General features: G+C 39.1%; 1 long non-coding RNA gene across 1 annotated transcript in view; it reads left to right on the top strand.

Moving 5' to 3' along the window:
* Positions 1 to 25,849, top strand: part of LOC135205595 (uncharacterized) — a 36,380-nt gene extending 10,531 nt beyond the window's left edge. Inside the window, exon 2 of the long non-coding RNA XR_010312556.1 lies at positions 24,802 to 25,849. This is a non-coding gene — a long non-coding RNA (uncharacterized LOC135205595). The remainder of the gene's footprint in view (positions 1 to 24,801) is intronic.
* Positions 25,850 to 27,845: the final 1,996 nt, after the last annotated feature.

Below are 27,845 nucleotides of genomic sequence, written 5' to 3'. Positions count from 1 at the left end.
TTACGAGGAGACATACCTATACTCTTCTGCAGTGTGGCGTTATATACCCACACTGCACATCCTACATACATATCCCAATCATTGTCGCCTTTACTCATCATTCGCAAAATCTCGGTCATCGTTCTAACAGTCCTTTCAGCCAAACCATCTCAGTCATCGTTCTAACAGTCCTTTCAACAAAACCAAAGCACTGGGCATATACGGAGTAAGATACACATGCACAATACCCTATTCCTTCAACATTTCTTCAGATTCCCATCCCACAAACCCAGGTCCATTATCACTCAACATATTCGCCAGCTTACACACACATATAAGCAGCAGTTTCACTCCTCTTTATCTTTGATGGGAACCACATGGGCAAATATACGTACTCATGTGATCCACCATCACAATCATCCCCACATGTCCTCTAGCAGTCCTAGGCAAAGAAACACAATCAATCACAAGCATTTCAAACGGCTCCTTCATCTGCAATCGCAACACAGGCAGACTCGCATGCACACTGATACCTTCCCCTGTGACAGTCTTCACTGTGACAGCTACATCCATACAAATCTTATTCAACCCAGGCACATACAATCTCTCTCATGCATTTCCACAACTTATTTTTTGCCATATGCCCAAACTGATCATGCACCAACAAGCACATACTCACAGCTGACTCAACAGAAAACACTGACACATACACTTCCCTGTCATACACCCCTGTACTTAACCCTCCCTCGATACTCAAGTGGTCTGTCCCATCCAAAATACAAAAACACTTTTATTCCAAACAACTCAGCTAGTGCTGACAACAATTTATGCATTATGTATTTCCTCCTCCCTACCTTATTTCTCTGTACAGGCGGCCCGCGGTTAACGGCGCAATCGCTCAACGGCAAATCGGTTTTACAGCTGTCATCAAAAATATTCATTAAAAAAATAAGGCATTTAAAGGTATTTTTACGGCGCAATTTTCAGTTAACAGTGCCGCTAAAGCCGTTGTCTAATGAGTTCATACATTTGTTGAAATACCGTTCAGACCATAAAGGTTATGCAAATTATATTAACAAATTTTATGGAGAGTTATCACATACGTATTAGGGTAAAATATATGCCTCTGACGCTGTTCTATGCTGAAAATATAGAGTTACATAAGTGCAAATTTAGCTTTGGGTGTGTCGATTTATAAATGTTCATGCTTTTTTGTTTAAAGTGTGTATGAAATGTATTATGTAAAGGGTATTTTTATTTCCGCACAGAAATATGATACTTAGGCAGCTTTTGAAACAACCCTTCATGTTGTCAAATGTGATGTTTTTTCATGTTCTTTCTTGTGAGCCGCCGCCTGCCACTCTTCCGAAAATAGAGTTAAAAAAAGTGCAAATTAGCGATCGATGTGTCGATTTTATAAATGTTTATGCTTGTATGTTAAAATGTGTATGAAAATGTATTACGTATAGGGTATTTTTATTTCTGTGCAGAAATATGATAAAAAGGCAGCTTTTGAAACTGCCCTCACATTATCAAAAACAATGTTTTTTCATGTTCCTTCTTTTAAGCTGCCGTCTGCCACTCTTCCGAAAATATCGAGTTAAAAAGAGTGCAAATTTAGCGATCGATGTGTCGATTTTTTAAATGTTTATGCTTTTATGTTTAAAATGTGTATGAAAATATATTACGTATAGGGTATTTTTATTTTTATACATAAATATGATACAAATTAAGGCAGCCTTTGTAACTACGCTCCACGTTGTCAGGGGATGTTTTTTCATGTTCATTCTTGTCCGCCACTGTTCCAAAAGATGCATGGTGTTATTTTATTAATTATGCACCTTTTCCATGAATCCTTTAAAAAGTTATGCATTACTTCACTGTATCCAATAATATTGTATGTATTCTCATATTATTGTATTATAACATAACGGGAAATCTAAGCCAGTATTCCGCGGAGCAGCCAATGTTGTGGTTTGAATTCAGCTGATGGCGAATACGAGTTTGTTTCGTCATAACGCAAATCTGAGCGAATTCTCTTGCTTTTAGTTAGCATAAACGGATATCTAGATACTTGACTTATATGAGACAATGATATTTTTCCTTATACAACATGTTTTTAGGTGGAAATATGAATTGAATATGTCTCGTTGTGAATATGAACTACCATATATTTCGGCGTATAAGTCGACCCTTTAGCCCCAAAAAATCATGCCAAAATTAGGGGGTCGACTTATCTATCGGTAACAAAAAGTGAATCTTTATTATTTGGGCATATCAGTACAGGAATCCAGGCTTTGTAGTTGGCTAATAACAATGACAGCCTTGTTGAAGTAACTATGTATGTAAATACCAGTATTAAAAACATTTCACACTGTAATACGACAATAATAATACATTTGAACATCCATTACCTTAAATAAAATGAAACAAATCAAAGTAACTTGAAGAAACCCCAATCGCACAGTAAGTGTAAACATTGCGTAGCTATTTGTAGTACAGTAATTGAGAAGGATGCGTTCACTCTGACAGTTTTGTATTTACCGGGGTATTGTTCAAAAACATTTATGGTATGAAATCTTTATTTATCACTTTAAATAAAATAAAAAAAAATTGTATTTAATAGTAAATATGTATTTAAAATCCTTCAAATTACTTGAGTCATAGTCACTTGAATTAAACAATTCATCAGACAAATTATCATTCACGGTTTCATCATTAGGATCCCAGTTTGAATCTGGTGAATCAACTGCAGGTTCGTTTTCCCTGAAATGAGCCTGTTTATGCCATAGAAGAACCAATGGTCAAGGAATATTCCAATATAATAATAAAATACCGGCACGTCGTTTTAACAACCCAATCAAAACATTAACTTGAGTGACAGTTTGTACGTACATATATACGTAGGCTGTTATGCAGCGTTAGTTAGCGCTTTGTTTGTTTACATTACACTCGAGTAACGTATCTTTCGTTTCGTCATTTCTAATCATATTTGCCGGTATTCATCTTTTATATATTACACAGATTTGTTAATATACCGAGTATATTACCTGTATTTCTTATGGTAAGTAGAGCAACATATGTACCGTAATAACATTCAGGTTATTTTATATGATATGTTTTACCCTGCTGCTTATTTTGAGCGTACGGTTGGCCTCACATTTTATAGGTCGACTAATATACCCGAAATTAGTTAAAATCATAAAAATTTACTCAGAATTGGGGGGTTGACTTATATGCCGAAATATACGGTATTTTTTTTCCGTTAACAGATTACGTTGGCGGCATGTTTCTTGCGTAAAAAAATTATGTGATTCCGTTCGCAATTCTCCTTTATATCATCGTAATATGAGCTTTACGTTATTTATCTGATATCAGCGTGGAACCAACAGTAATGTGTGTTCTTTCAAGCACAGTAGTTTTGATTAAAATGATTTTATCTGAATTTTATCTACGGTTGTGTTTGATGGCATCATTTACTGGAGTTTTATCCTTGTTGCCGATGTACGATAATAATCAATAGCAGCCTGAACTATTTTCTCAGCTTCAGTTATAACTAGGTTTATATTTAACAGTATATTTCCCAATTGATCTTTGATCTACTATTGCGAATAAAGTTATTACATTAAGATATCTCAGTTCTATTCTATACATAACGCCATTTATAACAACTACGGTAATAGTTTGCTGTAGTACGATGATTGAAATACAAGCCAAACGGATGTTATCCAATTCGGTTGCACTGAGAAAAAAAAAAAAAAAGTCATTTTTTGTTCAGTCGTTCATGGCTGTACACGTTAATGCAGCGAGTATAATGTTAAAACCAAACTTTCATCATTCTCTTTTGCTGTTATTAAACTTATGTAACTAGAAGATGGATAAAGTTAGGCTATTGTAATTTGGTCTCTCATAAAATCGGACTGTCGTAAGACGAATTATCGTAACTTGAACACTACAGCTACCTGTACACTGCATAAACCTTATTATATCTTTACATACTCTAGATACCCAAAGGATTAAAGCTAGGCTTTTTTCACTTTATAGTATTTATAATACTATAATGTACTGTACAGTATTACTGTACAGTAAATTCTATAGTACTATACTGCATAAATATAATTTCACTTATTGCTCCATTGTGGGATTATGGCGCCTTTGACTGGTCTAGAGTTTCAAAAGAAGGTGTGCAGCTGCCGTAGGCTTTAAAATCGCTTAGCGTCGGCGGCCAGGAACGGAGCCCCTGCCACTAACCGAGGGCCGCCTGTATATGCCACTTCCTTCTGCACATCACTCATCAACTTCACTCACAACTCATTTGCACTGCCAGGTACTTCTTCAACCAAGTCTTTCAATGCTGAAAACAAACATTCACACACTCTGTCATCCCCTTCAAACCTCTCTTTTACAACTAGCCCCTCAGGTACCATATTCGGATCCCAGTCAAACAAACATTACCATGCATCCTAGACATCATGTCAGCAATCACATTTTTACTTCCCATCACATATTCTAATCTAAAATCAGACTCACTCAAATCCTCAATTGTCCTCACGAATCTAGCATTCACACTTTCCTTCTGGATCATATACACTAATGGCCGATGGTCCGTCCTTATGACAAATTTTACCCTATACAAAAACACTTTCAAAGCTGTCACACTAAACCTTATTCCCGCAAGCTGCTTCTCAACCACCGAATACTTCAGCTCTGCTTTATTAAAAGCTTTACTCACATACACAATTACTCTCAATTGTCCCTCCCCATTCTCCTCTTGCATTTGCACCAAGCATCCTCCCTACTAAACTTACTCGCATCCTCACTATAGTCTGGAAAAGCCAAGGTGACATCTCTAGCACCCTCCTCTTTCAATCTCTCAAAATCTCCCATCATTTGTTCATCCCACTTCAGCTTAGTACAGCTTAAATCCTCCAAAATCCTTGTCACCCCGACTCAACGCACCTCGCCTATCCCACAACATCTGCATCAACTGCTTTCTCTTGTCATCACTAACATTTTCATCCACCTCAATTCTTTCTCTCAACTCATCATACTCCCACTCATCACTTTCTTTCACTCTACCTGTCATCACCTGCCGTACCTTAACATATCTTTCGTCGTCCACATTCACTAACGTATACAACAACCCTACACAATCACCTTCCCATATACCCCGCACTCGCTTTTTCCTAACACTCGGTAATGAGGCTACAAAAACCTGAGGATTCTCCTTATCTGAAATCCCGTCATATACATGCACGCTCACTCTTACCAACTTGTTCGCATCCACAACCTCGACCACATATGCACACTTGTCACCTTTGACAGTCCCAAGACTTGGCCACGCAATTTTCACTCTAACAACTTCTCTGACTTCTCGCGGCACTTTTACACTCTTTCGCAACCAATGGCACTCCCTTCCATATTTTATTGTTTACCCCTCCATCCCTATCCAAGTACAACTCTCCACGTACATTACCCTTCATATGCTATTCAATCATATTCGTGCTTGGACAGACCACCATCCCACACTTCTTCAGGAGTACCCTAACAACATATACTTATCACTCGTTCCGTCGATCACACAAAAGTAATTTTCGTCCATCACTACCCCTTTGATTTCTACATTTTCACACAACATTCCCACCATGGGCATACCTAAATTCCCTATTCCTCATACCACCCCTTTACATTTCCTAATTTCACACTCACTCTGCAACTTTTCACATCCATTCTTAAAAATAACATTGACACTGCACCCAGTATCAATCAAAGCAACCAACACACCCCTTTGCACCTCACTTTTACACTCAGACATTCATGAGCTATATCTCCAAACCCTTTTTCATGCAACAATCCTTCACGCACATGCATCACTCTTACTGCCGGCACACCAGAGGACCCACCCAACTGAATCCCCTTTGTACCTAGTTTCCCTGAATTCCCAGCTTGAATCATCCTCTTTTGCTTACACACACTCGCTACATGACCTTCCATCCCACATTCAACACATTTTGCACATGGTTCCTTACACATCTTTGCATGATGCCCATTCTTTCCACAATTACCACAAACCTCGGTCACACGGGTACACTGACATCCACTCGCTATATGCCCTATCTGCCCACACCTGTAACGCTTAATATCCTTATCATTCTTACATTCACTCACCTTATGACCTGTCTGTCCACACCGAAAACATGCTCCTAATGCCCACCGCATTCATTCTTCTTGTGTCCTTGCTTTCCACATGCTTTTCATATCTATGCCACTGCTGTTCTCGTTCACAATTAACGGACCCTACTCTTCCAACGCTTGTACTCCGATCTCTCTTAGGGTTAACTACATGTACGTTACGTGCTCTTAACGTTCCTATCCACCACTCACTCTGCCATTTGCCTCAGCCCTTCTAAAACTGCCTCCCTATAGTTCTTAAACACTGGTATAACATCAGCTACTTCAATCCTAACACTAACACTTCACTCTCTTTTATACACCTATCTAGCTCGTAATCTTCTACCATTTCTAAAATGTTGTTCTACGTTAACCTTTCATAAGTCCATCGCATTTTCTCCTTACGTTTCAGATTTATAAACTCATACACACTCTCATTCCCTCTTCTGCACTCCTCATCCTTCCTCTAAACTCTTCTAATTCCCTCTTATGCTTCTCACACTCAAGCCTCATTGTACCTGCTGACAAAATTTCCCACAGCCGTACTTTCCCCTTTACATTACTTTTTACCTGCAGGACTATTGGTTCAATGAAAATACAGACTCTCATACTCACCATCAGTGTGCTGTCCGCTGGATATAGGCTAGGCTAGGCTAGCTCTGAGACAACCACCGCCGAAAATCACAACACAAAAACAAACTCCAAAACCGCACAAAAACTAAAAAAACAACACCCCAATCACCACACAAACAACCACCAGCAGCTCGAAAACAACCACCAAATCATATGCCAACTCCAACCCAGCACAACATACCACCAACACCAACACTGTCCCCAACTGCCAACCCACAGACACCAAAAAGCACAACCAACCTCTTCAACTTCAACAATCACCAGACAGGCACATGCACAACAACTACAGAATATCAATACCAACTAAGAAAACACCAAATAACACTGGCTACTTCTGAATCTGACTGTTTTCCAACTTACTGACTTCTTATGACTCTCATAACAGACACTTGCCACTGATATACATGGCGCTCGCCACAACAGCCATACGTTTATGACCGCCATCAAACCACTCCCACTTATTCCTCCACCAATTTTGCACTCTCTCTCTCTCTCTCTCTCTCTCTCTCTCTCTCTCTCTCTCTCTCTCTCTCTCTCTCTCTCTCCTCGGGACGTTGTCAAATATAAACTATCATCATCATTACTCCTTAATAATGTTATCATTATAACACAATATGTACCTGGTCACAAGACCATTTAAAAAAGAATTCTTTGACATTATTCTGGTCACCATGGAGCTCTGGATAGACCATGGAAAGGGTAATTGTAGAGAAAACAACAGTGACTACCAAAAACAGGTTTTTCCCAATGCCAAAAGCTGTTGTTTGCTACAAAAGTAAATTCTAGAATATTACAGCAGGCAAGCTAGATTTATGTAAATCTAATTCATATATCTATCATAGACTACTGCTTTTATCTAGTCTAGGTTAGTTTAGTCTAGTCTGAGAAGAGGAGGTTAACTCTTTGAAGGGTTCTCTCTTTAGTCCAGGCTTCATTTAGCCTAGGATATTGTTTTTCTACCCTATTTTTTGGCGGTGCCTAGTAGATGGAGTTGAACCACTCCTATGTTAGTCAGCTACAGGTTTGAAGCCTGCACCTTGGACCCCCAAAGCTCATCTGGGTTTGTATTGCAGTGGGACCTCAATAATCACTGGGGATAGGGACCATAACCACCCACATTAAGCTAATATCCATGTTATCACACCCCTCAAAAAATGTTAAGCTATATATCAATAATTAAAATACCAAAGTTGCCCAACCTATGAAAATTCTTATAGGCTAACTGCTTATTTTGATACTAGTTCAAACACCAAATATACTGTAAACTATCATTTGGGTACACATGGCCAACAAACAATTGACATAGTTTCTTAATTCTGTGTTTGTTATGGAAATATTGCCATATGCAGGTGCAAAATTATTTACTTATCATTAATTAACTAGTATTTCCCATCAAAGACATTATACTTGAAATAGATTAAATTGTTAAATTGGAATGAAGTACAGTGGTACCTCGAGATACAAAATTAATCCGTTCCGAGGTGGCCTTCGTATCATGAGTTTTTCTTATCTTGAACGGCATTTTACATGTAAAATGCCTAATCTGTTCCAAGCCCTACAAAAACACCCCAGTAAATTATATTACCAGGCCTACAACACATGTTCTAGGGTTACGACTACGATCCGATGGAAGAAATATGACTCCAAAAAGGTAAAATACTGTACATACTTGAGTAATATTCAACTGCATGTAATGTTCAACCCCATTTTTATTGCATATATTAGGACTTTAGCATATGTCCCTTAGCAATAAGCCTAGCCTATGTTAGCGGTTGCTACTGTAGCCTAGTCTATGATTCTGACATCTAAACCTAAGAAGCTAAAAGTTTAGAATATGCCAATAAAATGTATAAATAATCAGTATGTACTCATTTCAAATAATTATTAATTAATCATTAACTATAATACACAAACAAACAAAAAAACCTTCCAATCGTTTGTTTACATTCAGCTCTTACGAGTACCGAACGAACGCCAAGCAATCACTTTTCCTAGGACACAGTAAGCCATAAATTTTCATTAGTATCTCTCTTCAACTAATGAAACTACCAAACAGTATAATAACCATTCATTTCTATTCTTTATTCTATCTTTACCTAGTGGAGATACCGAGTTACTGACAGCTATAATGAGACATATACATAACGTAATATTAAAACAGAAGAATTCTAAAAAATGTATTTGTTGGCTTTGATGATAGCAGTCTGATTTATTTTATATTTTATGATATCTAATTCACAATTTTTTTATTAAATGTATTGCATGTACTAATTTCAAATAATTATTAATTAACCATCGAACGATCGCCAAGCAATCACTTTTCCTAGTACACAGTAAGCCATAAATTTTCATTATCTCTCTTCAACTACTGAAACTACCAAACCGTATAATGACCATTCATTTCTATTCTTTATTCTATCTTTACCTAATGTTTTTTTTTATTAAATGTATTGCATGAATAAGTTTTTCAATTTACAGCATCCTTTTACCAATAGAATACTTAAAGCACAAGGGTTAGATGCTGACCAATAGGAGAGCAGGATCTTATGGGGTGACGAGCATCAGGAACTAATGGAAGAGCGGAAGGATGGTGGCGAGTTTACTCAGTTGGCTGCGCAGGAGTTTTAAAATTCTTCTCGGTGGTCCGGGCGAATCTTGGGACTTTACAGCAACAACCTTCCGTAACTTGAGCAATTTTCGTAGTAGAGCTGTAAAAATTTTTGTATTTGCTTTCATATCTCGAGTTTTTCGTAAGTTGAGCCTATCGTATGTTGAGGTACCACTGTAAATTTATTCAACGTATCAATTATTTTGCGAAGTAAGGAAAATATATATCCATGAGTCCACGAATTTTAATTTTATTCCCAACTAATGCTTCGTAACAGCAAGGTCATAAGCGTTTGGAAATTGGCTGTGCTGTCTCTCAAGTCTTGACCCAGTGTATCATGTACTGGGATGTCGTCGATTCATCACCTACTGCCTATACATAATGTATTAAGCCTGTCAATATTCTTTAATAACAAAGTGTAATTCAACTAATTTTGTCCTTTGATCATCAATAAAATAATGTAAGATATTTAGTAGGCCTAAATTTGGCTTGCTAATTTACACCAGATTAGCCAAGGTCTATTTTTGGCAGTGCCATAATCTCTCAGATATGTAATGTGAATGAATATTTAAATCTACCATATTGGCCATGTTCTTTTTTCTTATTCTTTTCATTATTGCTTAACATAATTTACTCAGACCTAGTTATCTCATGTCAAAAAAGCAATCATAAGTAATCAAACGAATACAATTTAGTCTTCTTTTTTTTTATCTAATTCCTTGCATGTCATCTTGTTTCATCTTGACATGTTGGAAAGCTGTGGTAGTCAGAGCTTACTTTCATAAAAGCTTTCTTGGATTAATCTTTCTGTAGTTATTAACTTCTTCTTTATATAAATTAATTAAAATTAGTTTTCATACATTCAACTTCCCTGTCAGATATATACTTAGCTATAGACTCCGTCGTCCCCGACAGAAATTCAAATTTCGCAGCACTCGCTACAGGTAGGTCAGATGATCTACTGCCCTGCCCTGTGTGGCAGGACTAGGAACCATTCCTGTTTCTGTCAGATTTTCTCTGTCGCCGGTGGTGTCAACATTGTTGTTACTACCTCCTGACTGGAATTCTTTTTTCAATGCAATTGATCTTCTTTCGGCCGACTTTTGGTGACGTACTTGGATCGTTGTTTTGGCATTCGCTATCGTGGACTTGTTTTTGGACTTGCTTTTGGATTTTTCTTAAAAATGTCTGACTCGAGTGTTGGTGTGAGAGTGTGTGTGAATGAAGGCTGCAAGGTGAGGATGCCGAAGGCTTCGGTAGATCCTCACAATGTATGCCGACGTTGTAGAGTTGTTGAATGTTCTTTGGCTAACACCTGTAATGAATGTGAAAGGTTGAGTGCTGAAGAATGGAAGACTCTAACTTCTTACTTGAAGAAGTTAGAGAGAGACAGAGTGAGGAAAGCGGCTTCTAAAAGCCTAAGTAGATCTAGATCTAATGAACCTTTATCTAGTTCAGTAGCTTCTTCTCCTCATAATATGAATTATTCTCCCTCTGTATCAGGCCGTTCACAGTTTGCAAATCCAACAGATTCTGCATCGGAAATTGCAGACCTGAAGGCTTCCCTTCAAAGAATGCAAGAAAAAATGGCGGCTTTGGAAGGTAAGCAAAGTGATGGTGATATTTCAAGTGATGTAAGTGTGTATCCCCAGTGTAGTGGAGGGGGCGTCTGGTCGGCTCTGCGACGCTCCCAGGCCTAGACCTCTTCCAAGCTCCCTGGCCCAGAGGAGAAGGAAAGTCGAAAGCCTTACGGAGGTTGTGGAGATTCCCCACCGATCAAGCGTCCCTTCGGCAGGCTCTGTATCGCCTCAGACTGCCAGGGACTGCTATAGAAAAAGCATCCTGCGTGAGTTCTTCTCTTCTTCAGGATCTCCCTCACCGAAACGCGGGTGGAAGGACACGAATCTGTCTAGCCCATTGAAAAGAAACTGGAAAGAGCCTTCTTTTGATTCTAGCCCCGAGTGCTTTTCAGAAGAAGAAGCGCCCTCGTTTATCAAGAGAGCTAGGAAAGAGTCTACTCCCTTTGCTGCAAGGGAACCTCAAGCGCCTTCCAGATCACACTCTCCTCCTTATGAAGAGTAAAGAGAGGCGTCGACCAAGAAGATCCTGTTAAATCTACAGGAGCAGTTAGCTTCTTTGGTGGGAGTCCTATCCAAAGAGCCTCCTCGTAGAAAGGACAACAAGCTGCCTATCAAGAGGTCTAGACACCGATCTCCTGCCAGGCGCAACGAACCCTCCAGGGGAGATGTCGCACAGGTGGCCGTCTCTGTTGGGAACGAAGCACTGGACAGGCGAGAGGAAGAAGAAGAAGAAGCGCCAGCCAGGCGCCAGGCAACACCTGAAAGTGATTCGCTTAACAAGAGAGAAGTTTTCGCAGGGCGTGAAGAGCCAACCAGGCGCAAGGCGCCAGATTACAACCAGGATCCTTCCAGGCGCCAGATGCCAACCAGGCGCCAGCCAGGAACGAGGCGCCTACCAGGCGCGAGGCGCCTACCAGGCGCGAGGCGCCTGCCAGGCGTGAGGCGCCAGCCAGGCGTGAAGAGCCTGACAGGCGCCAGACCTCGGGCGCCAATTAGGCAAGATTCGCCAGTGATTAGACATAGGGAGGCGATGTCACTTAGTCCCTCACCTATTAGAAGTCCTTCGCCTTCGGAAAGAGTGAGGTCGAAGGAAGAAACATTTGAAAAAAGGGATCAATCTCCCTCTGACCCTCTCGAGCTAGAGGAAGTGTCAGAAGATGAGGCTCCAAATAAAGAACTATCTAATTATAAGGTTCTAACTGCACTCCTTCTTAAAGAATATAGAGATTCTCTGACCCCAGCCACTCCTCCTTCTCCGCGCTCTCTCTTTTCGAGTGCTAAAGCTCTGAAGTCGTCGTCCTTCCTTAAAATGAGACCGGCCATCTTAATGAAGAGGGCTCTCCAGTCTCTCGGTTCCTGGATACAATCGAAGAAGGAACTGGGGAGGACGGTGTTTTGTATGCCTCCTGCCAGACTGACGGGCAGAAGAGGCATATGGTATGAGACAGGAGAGAACATGGCACTGTCTCTTCCTGCTTCGGCGGAATCTGACTTCTTGAGTCTCGTAGACTCGTCGAGGAGACATGCCTTAAACTCGGCTCGAGCGACATGGGGCCTTTCTGAATTGGATCACCTCCTCAAGGGGCTTTTCCTTGTCTTGGAAGTGTTCAATTTCCTGGATTGGTCCCTTGGGGTTTTGGCCAAAAAGACCCATGACGCAGAAGGCCTAAACCCAGAAGTTTTGCTGAGCATCCTGGCATGCATTGATAAAGCGGTTCAGGATGGTTTGGGAGAAGTCACCTCTCTCTTTGGAGCAGGAATTTTAAAAAAAGAGAGTGGTTTTTAGTTCATTCTTGACTAAAGCCGTCTCTCCCTCGCAGAGAGCCGCTTTACTTTTTGCTCCATTATCAGACCATTTGTTCCCTTCTCAGTTAGTGAAGGATATTTCACATTCTCTAACTGAGAAGGCGACTCAGGATCTTCTCATGCAATCTTCTAAGAAGAATAGACCTGTGGTCATTGAAGAAAAGAAAGGGTCTCGTACATCTCAACAGCCCTTTCGAGGAGGCCCTCCTTCTAGAGCACCCTCCAAAAGGAAAGCTACGGAAAAGCGAGGAAGAGCTTCCTTCCGACCCTTTAAAAAGGGTAAATGAGATCAAGATCCTCCAAACACCAGTAGGTGCCAGGCTACAGGAATTTGCGGAAGCCTGGGCACGGATAGGAGCCGACACCTGGTCGCTGTCAGTCATCAAGAAGGGATATTACATCCCCTTCAAGGACAGTCCTCCCCTGACGTCAACACCGAGGGAACTGTCCGCCAGATACAAGGACCCTGTACTGAGGGATACTCTTCGACAAATGGTGGAACAAATGTGGGACAAGAGGGCAATCGAACTAGTACTGGATCACAACTCCCCGGGGTTTTACAATCGCCTTTTTCTAGTTGTGAAGGCTTCGGGGGGATGGAGACCAGTCCTAGATGTAAGTGCATTGAACAGATATGTGGAGAAGGAGAAGTTCAGTATGGAAACATCTGCATCAGTCCTTTCAGCACTACGCCAAGGAGACTGGATGGTATCTCTCGATCTTCAGGATGCCTATTTCCACGTCCCGATTCATCCTTCGTCGAAGAAGTACCTTCGTTTCATGATGGAGGAAAGTATCTATCAGTTCAGGGCCTTGTGTTTCGGCCTGTCCACAGCTCCTCAGGTTTTCACAAGCCTGATGAAGAATGTGGCAAAATATCTTCACCTAAAGGGAATAAACATCTCCCTCTACCTAGACGACTGGCTCATCAGAGCCAGATCGCAGAGACAGTGTTTGGAGGACCTTATAACGACTCTAGACCTTATAAGGTCACTAGGATTACTCGTAAACCTCGAGAAATCTCAGATGATCCCCAGCCAGAACAAGGTTTATCTGGGGATTCGGATGGATTCTCGGGTTTTTCGAGTTTTTCCTTCTCAGGAGAGAATCACAAAAGGTTGCGTAAAAGTCTCCAGCTTCTTAGGGAAGGAGCGCAGTTCAGCGAGGGAATGGTTGAGCCTTCTGGGGACCCTTTCCTCGCTGGAACAGTTCTTTCCTCTAGGAAGACTTCATCTCCGTCCCCTACAATTCTTCCTAAAAAGAGTTTGGAACTGGAAGACAGGACAGCTCACCGACACATTTCCGATTCCTCTAGAGGTGAAAGATCACTTAAAGTGGTGGTTGCCCCCTCTAGAGGAAAACAGAGGTGTGTCCCTGGAAATTCGGAACCCAAACCAAGTGTTGTATTCCGACGCGTCGGAGACGGGGTGGGGAGCAACCTTGGGAACAAGAGAAGTGTCAGGCACCTGGACAGAAGAACAGGTGTCATGGCACATCAACTGCAAGGAGCTCTCAGCCATACATCTTGCTCTAAAGGGCTTCGAGTCGATAGTCAGAGACGGGGTAGTTCAGGTAAACTCAGACAACACCACCGCTCTGGCTTACATACGGAAACAAGGAGGGACGCACTCGTTCTTCCTCTACGAGTTAACGAAAGACCTTCTAGTATGGGCACATCAAAGGAACATTATTCTACTGACAAAATTTGTCCAAGGAGAGAGGAACGTGAGAGCAGACAGACTGAGCAGGAGGTTCCAGGTCCTTCCCACAGAATGGAACCTCCACTCAGAAGTGTGTCAGAGCCTCTGGTCTCTTTGGGGGAGACCTCAAATAGACCTGTTCGCCACGTTCCTCTCCAAAAGGATAAGCATCTTTTGCTCGTTGGTAGAGGACCCCAGTCCCCAGAGCATTCGCAGTAGACGCCCTTCTCCTAGATTGGTCGGGACTAGATGTGTACGCCTTTCCCCCATTCAAGATCCTGGGGGAAGTGCTCAGAAAGTTTGTGGCCTCAAAGGGGACAAGAATGACTCTGATAGCCCCATTTTGGCCAGCTCGAGATTGGTTCGCAGAGTTAATGGAGTGGACGGTGGACTTCCCCAGATCTCTTCCAAACAGGACAGATCTGCTCAAACAACCCCACTTCGAGAGGTATCATCAAAACCTCCCCGCTCTTGCTCTGACTGCCTTTCGACTATCGAAAGACTCGTCAGAGCGAGGGGCTTTTCTCGCAAGGCTGCAAGCGCAATCGCTAGAGCCCACAGATCTTCTATAATGCGAGTATATCAATCGAAGTGGGAGGTGTTCAGAAGATGGTGTAGGTCGAAGAAGCTGTCCTCCTCCAATACCTCTGTGACCGAAATTGCCGATTTCCTTCTTTTCCTGAAGGAGAAATCTCACCTTTCTGTTTCCACCATAAAGGGATACAGAAGTATGCTTTCAGCCATATTCAGGAATAGAGGGCTAGAATTGGCTGACAATAAGGATCTGCACGATCTAATTCGGTTGTTCGAGACTTCAAAGTCAAGAGAACCAAGAGCTCCGAGCTGGAATCTGGACGTAGTCCTAAGATTCCTGACTTTGGAAAAGTTCGAACCTCCTCATCTGGCCTCCTTTCGAAACATTACAAGAAAGTGTTTGTTTCTGTTGTCCCTCGCTACGGCGAAAAGAATTAGTGAACTGCACGCCCTAGAGTCTTGTGTGGGTTTTAAAGGAGACGCAGCCATCTGTTCGTTTCAGACTGTTTCTAGCGAAAAACGAAAATCCTTCAAAGCCCTGGCCCAGGAGCTTCGAAGTAAAAGGTCCCTTTGCCCGGTCAGAGCACTAAAATTTTATCTAGATGGAAAGAAGCAGATGGGGGGTTCTCAACAAGGTCTATGGTGCTCTGTAAAAGACCCGAAAAGACCTATGTCGAAAAATGCCTTGGCCTTCTTTGTTAGAAGCGTTATAACGGAGGCGCAAAATAACTGCCCAGATGACTCCTTTAAACTTTTGAGAGTAAAAGCTCACGAAGTTAGAGAAGTCGCGACGTCACTTGCTTTCCAAAGAAATATGTCTCTAAAGGATATCTTGGAAGCGACATATTGGAGATGCAATTCGGTTTTTGCATCTCATTACTTGAAAGACGTTCGGGTAACTTACGAGAAATGCTTTTCTCTAGGTCCGTTTGTGTTAGCGGATACGGTCCTGGGTATTGGAGCAAGCACCGATCCTTAATTTTATTATACGTACGTAACCCTCTTGTTGGATATGTTCTTGACGTCCTGCTAGAAAGAGTGTTAGATGTCGCACAGGTGGCCGTCACTTTTGCTCAGTAAGGAACTCTGGTTGTATCTGACTAATAGAGGGGTACAAATTTTTTTTTTTTTTTTTTTTTTTTTTGTACTTTAATGTGTGCGTCTTGACTGTGTGATTCGAGTTATTGGTTGTTTGTGAGGAGTTTGGGGGATAACTCTTGACAATCTTAGAACTAACACAGGTGTTAGGATCGGGTGATCGGGATCAGTTGTGTGCTCCTTAAATAAGGCGTGTTGTCATGTTAATGGATTAGCACTAACATGACTGTTAGGATTGACAAATGCCAGTTAGGCTCTGCCGAGTAAGTGGATAAGACCCCATCGACAGACCCACAGAACTCTTGGCCACAGATCAATATCTCGCTAAGGCTCTTGAGGCGAAGCAGACTCCTAGGCAGTAGCCACGAAGTCTTCCGCCTAATCAGGTAGGAACCAAGGTCTATAAATACCTACAACATATGTTGTTTACCTGTCTATTTCAGTAGTTAGCTGTCTCTTACCCTCCACCAAAGGGTGCCAATCAGCTAAGTATATATCTGACAGGGAAGTTGAATGTATGAAAATGATATTGTTATGATACAATAAAGTTTCATACATACTTACCTGGCAGATATATACTTAGCTATAGACTCCGTCGTCCCCGACAGAAATTCAAATTTCGCGGCACTCGCTACAGGTAGGTCAGGTGATCTACCGCCCTGCCCTGGGTGGCAGGACTAGGAACCATTTGCGTTTTCTATCAGATTTTCTCTCTTCCACCTGTCTCCTGCGGGGAGGCTGGGTGGGCCATTTATCGTACATATCTGCCAGGTAAGTATGTATGAAACTTTATTGTATCATAACAATATCATTTCACACATATGAAGATATTATAATTAGTTGAAAGGATAAGAAATATGAAAGATGGCTTTCTCGTTTAAGTCTATTTCAGATATTTTTACAATAAAAACCAACTGCTGTAATCAGGGGTTGTTCCTTGACAGCTGCAACAATCATACGTGGTGTAACATGAGTTTATGCAAATATTTTGGGGAATAAATGATAAATTAATTTTGAGCAAAAAATGTTCTGTAAACGTGTATTTTAAGGCTATGTTTGTCAGTGAGGGGAATTTTAAAATACCATGTATGTATACTCGCGCATTATGCGACTTTTGAAGCCCTAATTTTGGAGCTGATTTAAAGGGGTCGCATCTTACACGAGATATAAAATTTGAGTTTGTAATAATCATATATTAGTATCATATGATAAAATACAAACATAATAGATATGCACCTTTTCCGTGGATATTTTGAAAAGTTTTGTTTTACTTCACTGTATCCAATAATATTAAGGTGGTCCCCGGGTTACGACGGGGGTTCCGTTCTTGAGACGCGTCGTAAGCCGAAAATCGTCGTAAGCCGGAACATTGTGAAAAATCCTAAGAAAACCTTACTTTTAATGCTTTGGGTGCATTGAAAACTATGTAAACTGCATTCTTATGGCATTTTTCATAAAAAAAACCTTCAAATCTTGATTATTATGCATTTTTGGTGTCATATTTCATCTCCCAGATGAGCGTTGTAGGCGTCGTAACCCTGGAACATGCGTCGTAACCTCAGAACGTTGTAAGCCGACACCGTCGTAACCCGGGGACTGCCTGTATATGTATTTTCACATTACTATTTGTTTGTAGTATAAAATACAACCATAGCAATCAGTGTTTTGTTATGGAAATCAGCTGAGGGCGATTGCGAAGTAAGTTTGTTTTGCTGTGTTGAACTCAAATCAGAGCGACTTTCTTGCCTCTAGTTAGCGCAAATGAATCTCAAGATACTCTATTTATATGAGACAAGGTTATTTTATGTTATACATTGTGTTTTCAAGTGGAAATATCACTTGAAAACATATAGCTTGTGAATGAAATTTAGTTATTTTTTTTTCGTTAGTAGATGGCACTGAGGGCATGTTTATTGCGTAAACAAAAATCGCCATTCCGTTCAATATTTTCACTTTATCTCATCAGAATACTACAAGCTTTACGTATTCATCTTTTATTGGAGTGAAAACAGTATAATGTGTTCTTTTCATGCCCAATAGTTTTGATTGAAACAATTTCTTTCAAATTTTGTTTACGGTTGAGTTTAATGGTACTATACCGAAGTTTGCGAAAGTTTCATCCTTGTTGCTGATGCACGGTAATAGTCGTTAGCGTATCAACATTCTTTCCTCAACTTCAGCTAAAACTTACAGATGAAATTTAGCAGTATATGCCCTTGCCGATCTTTTATCCATAGTGAGTAAGGCTATAACTCCAGTAAACTTATGCCATCAAACACAACTGTAGATTAAATTGAGAGAAAATTATTTTAATCAAAACTTCAGGTCTTGAAAGAACACATTTTACTGTTGTTTTCACGCTAATAAAAGATAAGTACACTCGACAAGAAAAGTGAAGATACAGTTTTCATTAGTGTTCATTCATCGAATTTCCCATTTGTTTTTACTAAAAAGACATAGTACGTATTGCTAAACTTACTCAAGAATATGAAAATACACTGCAAATTATATCACATAAGTTAAAACTGCAAAACAAAACCCGTCAGATACTTAAAAACACGATATATGTCTGAAGTAATTGGAATTTATCATATGGATTCGTTCATAGAGATCTAGTACATTATGTCTGAAGTAATTGGAATTTATCATATGGATTCATTCGTAGAGATCTGGTACATAGAATGTGAATTTCTGATTGTAGTACTATGTATCACGACGACAATATTTACTCGTTTTCCTTCTTGAAAGGGGATAATATTGCATCATCGTAAGTGGTGAATGCAATTATTTTAGTTTTTACAAACTCATGTTTGTACTATTCCAAAGCAAATAAAGTTAGCTGACATCAATGGCAGTCAGTGTTGCGACAGCCAAGGTAGGTTGAGCAAATCTCGTTGCATCCGCAAGAGCATGTTTTATGATGTTAGGAGGAGCCCTAGAACTTCGAGCGGGAAAGCGCAAGTCACTGGATACTGGCTTACGTAACGGATTTCACACTTTGATTACTTTGACGTTGACATGGATCGAATGCTAGTTGCTGTTTACAAAGCTACTATCTTTAAACATAAATCTTTATCAAGGTTATAGTAGCATGTCAGCTCAAAGATTTTCTGGCTACATGCTCCTATTACAAAACAGTTTGTAGTAGCCTACAGTCCTACACGACTGCATTTCTTTGCCGCGAGGGTGAAAGATCTCCCAACACATCAGCATTTTTTGCACGATATAAAACTTTAATTGCCTGTGCAGTGCATATTGAGTTATTTGTGGTAATAAATATTTTTACTTAACACAGCTTTTTTCGTGAATGATTTGTGGATGAAACCCGATTTTAAAAAATACACACTATATCAAGAGAGCAAGAATGACCGCAGCCTTTGTCTAAAATTTTCCACGTCTTTTTCAATCTTTGAATGTTACGGCAACTGTCAAATGAAATCAAAATTAGGGTATGAATTTCCTTGAGAATTAACTTGAATATTATGATCCTTCAGATTTTATCTTGCATAGTGCAACACGATCTTGGCAGTCATATCACCCTGTTTCCCAGGTCAACGCTCTTTCCTCTGCTTTTCCCCCGTCACAAGTCCGTCACCAATACTATAATTCTCTCTCTCTCTCTCTCTCTCTCTCTCTCTCTCTCTCTCTCTCTCTCTCTCTCTCTCTCTCTCTCTCTCTCCACTTCTACTACAACATACTTTAAAAATATATATTACCACTCAATCTCCCAAAGAAAATATAATGAAATTAAGTACGTAGTTATAAATAGGCCAAGCTTTCCCGTAAGCACATTTTGCTCTCTCTCTCTCTCTCTCTCTCTCTCTCTCTCTCTCTCTCTCTCTCTCTCTCTCTCTCTCTCTCTCTCTCTCTCACTTTTAAAACACATTTGAAAAAATATTATCTCAATCTCTCAAAGTAAATATAATTAAGTATCTCTATAGATAGGCCAATGCTTGCACTCTCTCTCCTATCTCTCTCTCTCTCTCTCTCTCGCTCTCTCTTCTCTCTCTTCCTCTTCTCCTCTCTCTCTCTCTCTATCTTCTCTCTCTCTCTATCTCTCCCTCTCTTCTCTCTCTCTCTCCTCTCTCTCTCGCTCTCTCAACTTTTAAAACACATGTGAAAAAGTAATATCACTCAATGTATCAAACTAAATATAATGAATTAAGCATCACTGTAGATACGCCTATGCTTGCGCTCTCTCTCTCTCTCTCTCTCTCTCTCTCTCTCTCTCTCTCTCTCTCTCTCTCTCTCTCTCTCTCACAAAGTAAATATAATGAATTAAATATCTCTATCGATAGGCCTATGCTTGTGTGCTCTCTCTCGCTTATCGTCATAATTCATTCTTTACCGTATTGATCCTCATTATTTCCACAAGTACTGCCCAAAATTTTAAAACCTTTCTCTCATTGTTTAAGATCCGTCTTCAATTACGTATGAATTTTACGTCAGTTTAGTGTCAAACATTACTTATAAATAAGGTTTCACAGTAGGTTTTAAAAAGGGATGATCGATATTCTACCCTGAACTGACGTTACCAAACCAACATTAATGAATAATATAGAGCCTGTTTCTACATTCAAGTATAAATGATTATAGGACCTCTACAGAATCTTTATGGTGTAAAGTTAATGGAAATCTAGAAAGCAACAAACGCTATGATTTTGAAGCTCTGTCCCCTTTCTAAGAGTTTCCAAGTGTGGCATTATTGAACAATATATGTCCAAAGATTTAAAAAAAACTGTATCTTAACTTTCCTTGCCGAGTGTACCTAATGTAACGATAAAGTTTGCACTAAGATGAAATGAAGTGAAAATAGCGAACGGAATCACATAATATTTTTACACAATAAACATGCCCACAATGCAATCTGTTAACGAAAAAAATACTTTAGTTCACGAGACGTATTAAATTCATATTTCGACTCAACAACATGGCGTATACTAACAAATTACCTTGTCTCATATAAGTGGAGTATCAAGATATTTTACGCTAACTAGAAGAAAGGCAATTCGCTCCGAATTGAGTTAATACGGAGAAGTAAACTCGTGTTCGCCATCAGCTGATTTCCAAACCAAAACACTGACTACTTTGTTAGTATTTTATGATACAATAATATGAGAATACATACAATATTATTGGATACTGTAATGTATAACTTTTGAAAAGAGTCAGAAAAGATGCATATTCATTGTGTATTTATTTTGTAAATATATGTAGTCATCAGCAGCCTGACATCACTCAATTAGGTATGCCGATGTTGGTCCGAATCTGATTCCCGTTTCGTGTCAATTTTATTTTTTTCTTCACTGATTATGTCAAAGTCAGAATGCATTGAAACTCAAAAATTGGCTTTTATTAATAAATTACTAGATTATATTGCATATGTAGTATACAGTATACTGAAGGCTAGGCTACTGTATTCATATATATACGATATATGTACCACAATATCATCATCATCGTATAGGCGAGGCCAACTTATCAAATGTTATTCAGTTTCTCTTTGTACTGAATCATCATAAGCCAATGTGCATTGAACCTAGAGAATTAGCTGAAATTAGTAATTAGTATGCCATATATGTATAAAGTATGCTGTGTAGTGTAGGCTAGGCTAACCTATGTGTAAAGATGGTACTGATCACCCTAGTGTAGGAGGCTACGCTGGTACAATATTCTTACTGTAAATTAACATGGGCTCACTTACGTCCAGATTGATTTATGACTGGTTGTTCGTAACTACCTATAATGTAAAAATATATCAGTCCTATTCTCATTAACCCTTAAACGCCTAAGGGGTATAGTAAAAATCGTCTCCCTTATGCCTAGGGGGTCTCGGAGTGAGCGCTGAAGCAGAAAAAATATTTTTTTCAATAAATCACAGCGCGCTTAGTTTTCAAGATTAAGAGTTCATTTTTGGCTCCTTTTTTTGCCATTGCCTAAAGTTTAGTATGCAACCATCAGAAATGAAAAAAATATCATTATCATATATAAATAATGCCATATATGTTAGCGCAAAAACAAAATTTCATATATAATTGTATTCAAATCAAGCTGTGAGCAAAACGGTTAAAGCTAACAAGTTAATTTTGTTTTCGTTGTATTGTACACTAAATTGCAATCATTTTGGTATATAACACATTGTAAAACAATCAAAGCAACACAGAGAAAATATTATCACAAAATGATGCATGAATTCGTAACGCGCAGATGTAAAAAAATGTTTTTTTCAAAAATTCACCATAAATCTAAATATTTTTCTAGACTTCCAATTTGTTTCAAAATAAAGATTATGATTGAATATTACTATACTGTAAGAGTTTTAGCTTACAATTGCAGTTTTCAACCATTTCGGACGAGTTAAGTTGACCGAATGTCAAATTTTTTATATATATTTATTTATATGCAAATATTTCAAAAATGAGAAAAGCTACAACCTTCAATTATTTTTTTTGTATTCTACATGAAATTGCGCACATTTTCATATATAAAACTCTATGAAACGCCTATTATGAAACGGAGCAAATATTCAGAGAATGCGACTTACGCACTTCGGAGATTTGCGGCTGAGAATCCGCGTGCGGAGGGAAGGAAAGTTTTTTTTTTAAATTCACCATAAATCTAAACATTGTGCTAGAGACCTCGAATTTGTTTCAAAATTAAGATAAATGACTGAATATTACTAGACTGTAAGAGTTTTAGCTTACAATTGCGTTTTTTTACCATTTCGGTAGAGTCAAAGTTGACCGAACACGGTTTTTTTTCTATTTATCGAGATTTATATGCAAATATTTCAAAAATGAGAAAAGCTACAACCTTTAATTATCTATTGTTGTATTCTACATGAAATTGCGCACATTTTCATATATAAAACTTTATGTAACGACTAATTTAAAATGGTGCAAACATTATGACAATCGCACGTACGATTTTTTCAGAAGAGTTACCGGGCGGACATAAGGAAAATGTTTTTTTTTTTTTTTTCAGAAATTCAACATAAATCGAAATATTGTTCTAGAGACTTCCAATTTGTTGAAAAATGAAGGTAAATGATTGAATATTACTAGAATATAAGAGTATTAGCTTACAATTGCGTTTTTTTACCATTTCGGTAGAGTCAAAGTTGACCAAAGGTTGAAATTTTGGCACTTATCGTTATTTATATGAAAATATTTTAAAACTGATTAAAGCTACAATCATGAGTATTTTTTGTTGTATTCTACATGAAAATGCACACATTTTCATATATAATACTCCATGTAACGGCTAATTTAAAATGGTGCAAAAATTATGTCAAAGTGACGAAATAATTTCTGAGATGTGTCACTTATACTTTTTAGTGCGATAAGAGCCTGCGTAACGATTGTAAAGAAAACAACACCTTGCACGTGAACTCCCAACATCCCCCAAGGCGCGTGATTCAAAAGTTTTCGGGTGGTAGGCCTTTTAAGTATTTTTCCGTGAATTTTTAAAAAAACTTTTTTATGTCGACGTAAATTACGTCCAGTCGGCACCCAAAAGACAATTTATCTCGACGTAAAATACGTCCAATAGGCGTTTAAGGGTTAACGTTATTTGTAACATAACTATGGTCATTTTTTTCTACGGTATGATGGTTGAAATGGAAGCAAAAAGGCTGTTTTTATCGGATTGGTTGTTCATAGCAAATCAGCTGTTTCTGGCTGTATGCGTTTTCCAAATGAGTATATCATTACAGTACTAGCGATACTTTTTGCATTCTCTTTTTCTTTTTTAAACTTAACTAGAAGATGGGATAGATTAAGAGATGGATGAAAAGGGGTTAGATTAACTAAAAAATTGAATGGATAAAGAAGAGGAAAAGAGGTTAGCTTATTGTTAAATTTTAGTCTCGTAAATTCAACTCGCATGGTACGTGATTTCTAGATGTGGCTTGACGAGGGGGGCGGTGGGGTCAGAGGTCCTTTAAACTGACAGTGTATTCTTTCTGCTGGAGGTGAATTTGGGGGTTGTCAGGACTTCCTTCTGCCTCTTGTATGTATGCTGCACTCTCTCACTCCTTGACTGTTAGTATATGCAGTTGCTCTAAAATCAAGGTTTATCTAGTGTATGCTTGCATAAGTTAAGTATATCTTAGTTTAACCAGACCACTGAGCTGATTAACAGCTCTCCTAGGGCTGGCCCGAAGGATTTACCTAGATATTTTTACGTGGCTAGGAACCAATTGGTCACCTAGCAACGGGACCTACAGCTTATTGTGGGATCCAAACCACATTATATCGAGAAATGAATTTCTATCACCAGAAATAAATTCCACTGATTCTGTGTTGGCCGGGCCGGGAATCGAACTTCGGACCACCAGATTGGTGGCCGAGTGCGAAAACCACTCGTTCAATGAGGAACTGTATGCTTGCATTACCACAAGTAGACTTACATAATCTTGGTCAAGTTGTTTCCCATAACTTAAATAAACAGATTACTTACTTTAAATTTCTAAGCACAATGAAAAAAATTTACTATTGTCTTAATAAACAAAATTATTATTTGAAAATAATTTATATCCATATAAAGTTTCTCAAACAAGAAAAACTAAAGAATTTTCATATTTCTCAAATGGAAAAAGTTGTTAGGGGTAACTATAAAAAAGAAAAAAACTAATCTCATAAATTATGCTTTGACAGTATATTAATTGCTGATTGATCTTTGTTCATTTCAGATGTCCTGCAATGGCATGTGCAAACCGTTCCCTTATAAATCCCCAAGATTTAATAGATGCTCCTGATGTTTTACGGGCAATTCGCCAACAGGAATCAGTCCACACATGAAATAGTTTTAACAGTTTTGAGTTGCCTACAAAATGAGGTAGTTTATCATTTCAAAACTTTTCAAATGTTAATTTCAAATTATCATTTCTTAGAGTTAATCCCACTTGTATAGTAGTTGTGGGGTATTTGAAAATGTGAATGTCTTTGCATTATGAACCTGTATGTTGACCACTTATCAATAGATTCAGCCAAGTTTTCATGGAGTAATTGTAACATTAGTGTAATGACTGAAAATGTGTCAGAGTAGGTGCATGAAGTAACAGGTTGCTTAATGTCAAGTAAAAAATAACTTAAATTAAACATGTTAATGTTAAGGTAAAGAAAACAGATTGTACAGGATGTAATTATCCTAGGAGTCAGCGGATTAATTTTTTATAACCATCGTTATGTAGCACTTTAAGGCAAGCAGCTGCTCTTTTTACAAGTCTGACCAGAGGGTATTGTATACAGTGGCAGATTATACTATGGTATTCTTTCATATAAAAACTTTTTACCCTTGGAATAATCAAACTCTATCCAGGAAATGTAAATTTTGTATGCTTACTGATGCAAAATCTCATTTATCTGGATCATGTTTGTTCAGGTATGTGGATAATCCGTGGAAGTTTTAGATTAACAACAGGCTCTGTTAGAGATTTCTTGAAGGATGAATTTGTTATGTTACACTTTTACAAATGCATTTAAAAAATTTTCCATTGGCAATGACTTGTTTTGGTAAAAATTTGACATATATTAATCTACGAAATTTGGCAGCTTAGACTAGCAATTTTTCGTCAACCTACCGAATAATTAAATTTGGACAGGTACTCCTCTTATTAGTCTAGATAAGTGAAGCTTTTTACTGTATCATGCAACTTTTCTTCATTTCTTATTGACTTGTAGAATTAATTTTCTTTACTCATGGTACTTATAGAGAAAAAATTACAAATTTTTTAAGTAGTATGTAATTTTATGAACTATACAAACCCGAGGTAATAAGGAATTACTTTTAGTGAAGCTGGAAATTTCCATTAAACTTCCGAACAAGTTGGTTAAGCAGTTAACTACCGACTGGTAAGTACATGATTCCCACCTGCCCAGATGTAAACATTTCATCTTCCCTTTTGGCCCAGGTATCAGATTGAGGGGTGGGATGAGGTGGACATATAATGTAAAGGACCTCAGGATTTTATAGTTAGAAAAAATACAGGTTGCTTTAAAGATCTGTCATTATACAAGTATACAATATACGAACCCTCAGTTCTTTACTTAAGGAAGGCTCACTTATTAAAGGGAGGAATCTGCCACACCTGTGTTTCTCTTCCTGGTCGATAGAGCAAAGAAGAATACCGTGCCTCTTGACATGTAGAACAGAATGTAAGAACTGCATGATCAATTGTCAAACTACTGGGCCTTTTCAAATAAGTGAGATGAACATCTCATTCGAAAAAGGACTAGGATGAATCTGAGAGTTGGTGACAATAAACGTTAATTTACAAGCATTGGCTTTGTCTTGTTGTCAGGATCCCCAGTCTCCCCTCGCTAGAGAAAGATAGGAATTGCTTCTATAAATCAAAGATTAGAAAAATAGAACAACTGGTTGATGTAAAGCTTACCTGTATCGGTTGCCAGTTCCAGCATGTGATGGCTCAAATCCCACTTTGCCTGAAGAAAGAGAATGAAGGATGGAGAGGAAGGAAGAGAAAGAGAGGTCAGTCACTCGCACAAACTCACTTCCATAACTGTACACCTTAGGCGAGATGCCACTGTCCTTCACCATAGGTCCCAAAAAGAAAATGTGCGGAGACTTTCTGGCAATGTCTTGAAGGGAGAAGGACATAAATGTGGTCTGTCATAACCATACCTCTGCCTTCAGTAACTGAGAAACAACAGATTCTTCCAGAATGCAAGGGATTGATCAATGCCCCTGACTTATGAGTTCTTGGATGGAATGTACCAATGTCGTCATTGTCAGCTGTAGAATACGCCCGAGAAGAGTCTACTTGAAACTCAGAGGTCTGGAAAAACTAACCCCTGTTAATAATAATAAGAATACACTCTCTTGTTGTCTCATGAAGCCAGAAAGAGATCATGTTCTTGGACACTATTTTACTTGGAAGAGCCAATATTAACGAAGAGTTGTCAACGCTCAGGCAGGAGGTGTCAAGTCCTCTTAAGATAGTACCACAGCCTCTAACAGGGCACAGCATAGCATTTGGTCTGGATCATTACCAACAAAGTCCTCTAGGGAGGCGATCATAAAGGACTCGCACCTGACATCAGGGACTGATGCGTTCTGAGTTTTCACAACGAAATCCAGGACAAAGTTGAGAGTAACTGATCCCCATCCCCTTGAGCATTTAACATTGAAGGAGTCCATAAAGTTAGCCTACTCTCTTTGCTAATGCCAGGATAAGCAGAAAGATGGTCTTCAGGGTCAGATTCACATCTGACGACACTTAGTTGAGCTTGTATGGTGTATGAGTCAGGCTCTTCAAAATGAGAGTCACATCCCTCTCAGGGGCCCTGAAATCCCTGGGAGGGCAAGACCTTTCAAAGCTTCTCATTAGTAACAAAGTCTCTAGTGAGGAGATATCTACTACTTTCAGGCATAAGACTATGCCTAGGGTGGACCTATAGCCTTTTACAGCTGAAATGGAGAAATGCTTCCCTCGGCAAAGGAAGATGAGGACGTCCATGACCTGATGAATACTGGCTATGACCAGAGAGAGAAGCCATTCACGACACCAACCTCAGAAGACAGTAACAGAGATGGCTGGAAACCCTGAATCTCCAGATGATTCTGGTGGTTCGTGGGTGGCCACATGCCATTTAGTATCCTGATTTACTAGTGCTACATTCTGAGGCACTGACAGAGATTCCTCCCTGGCACAACCTTCTATGTCAACTGCACATAGAATGGTTCCTTCAGGTAATGCAGTCCTTGTGTCTTCAC

The sequence above is a fragment of the Macrobrachium nipponense genome, chromosome 24 (assembly GCF_015104395.2).
Source record: "Macrobrachium nipponense isolate FS-2020 chromosome 24, ASM1510439v2, whole genome shotgun sequence".
In the NCBI taxonomy this organism is placed as follows: Eukaryota; Metazoa; Arthropoda; class Malacostraca; order Decapoda; family Palaemonidae; genus Macrobrachium; species Macrobrachium nipponense.
This window is presented reverse-complemented; position numbering and strand designations above follow the sequence as displayed.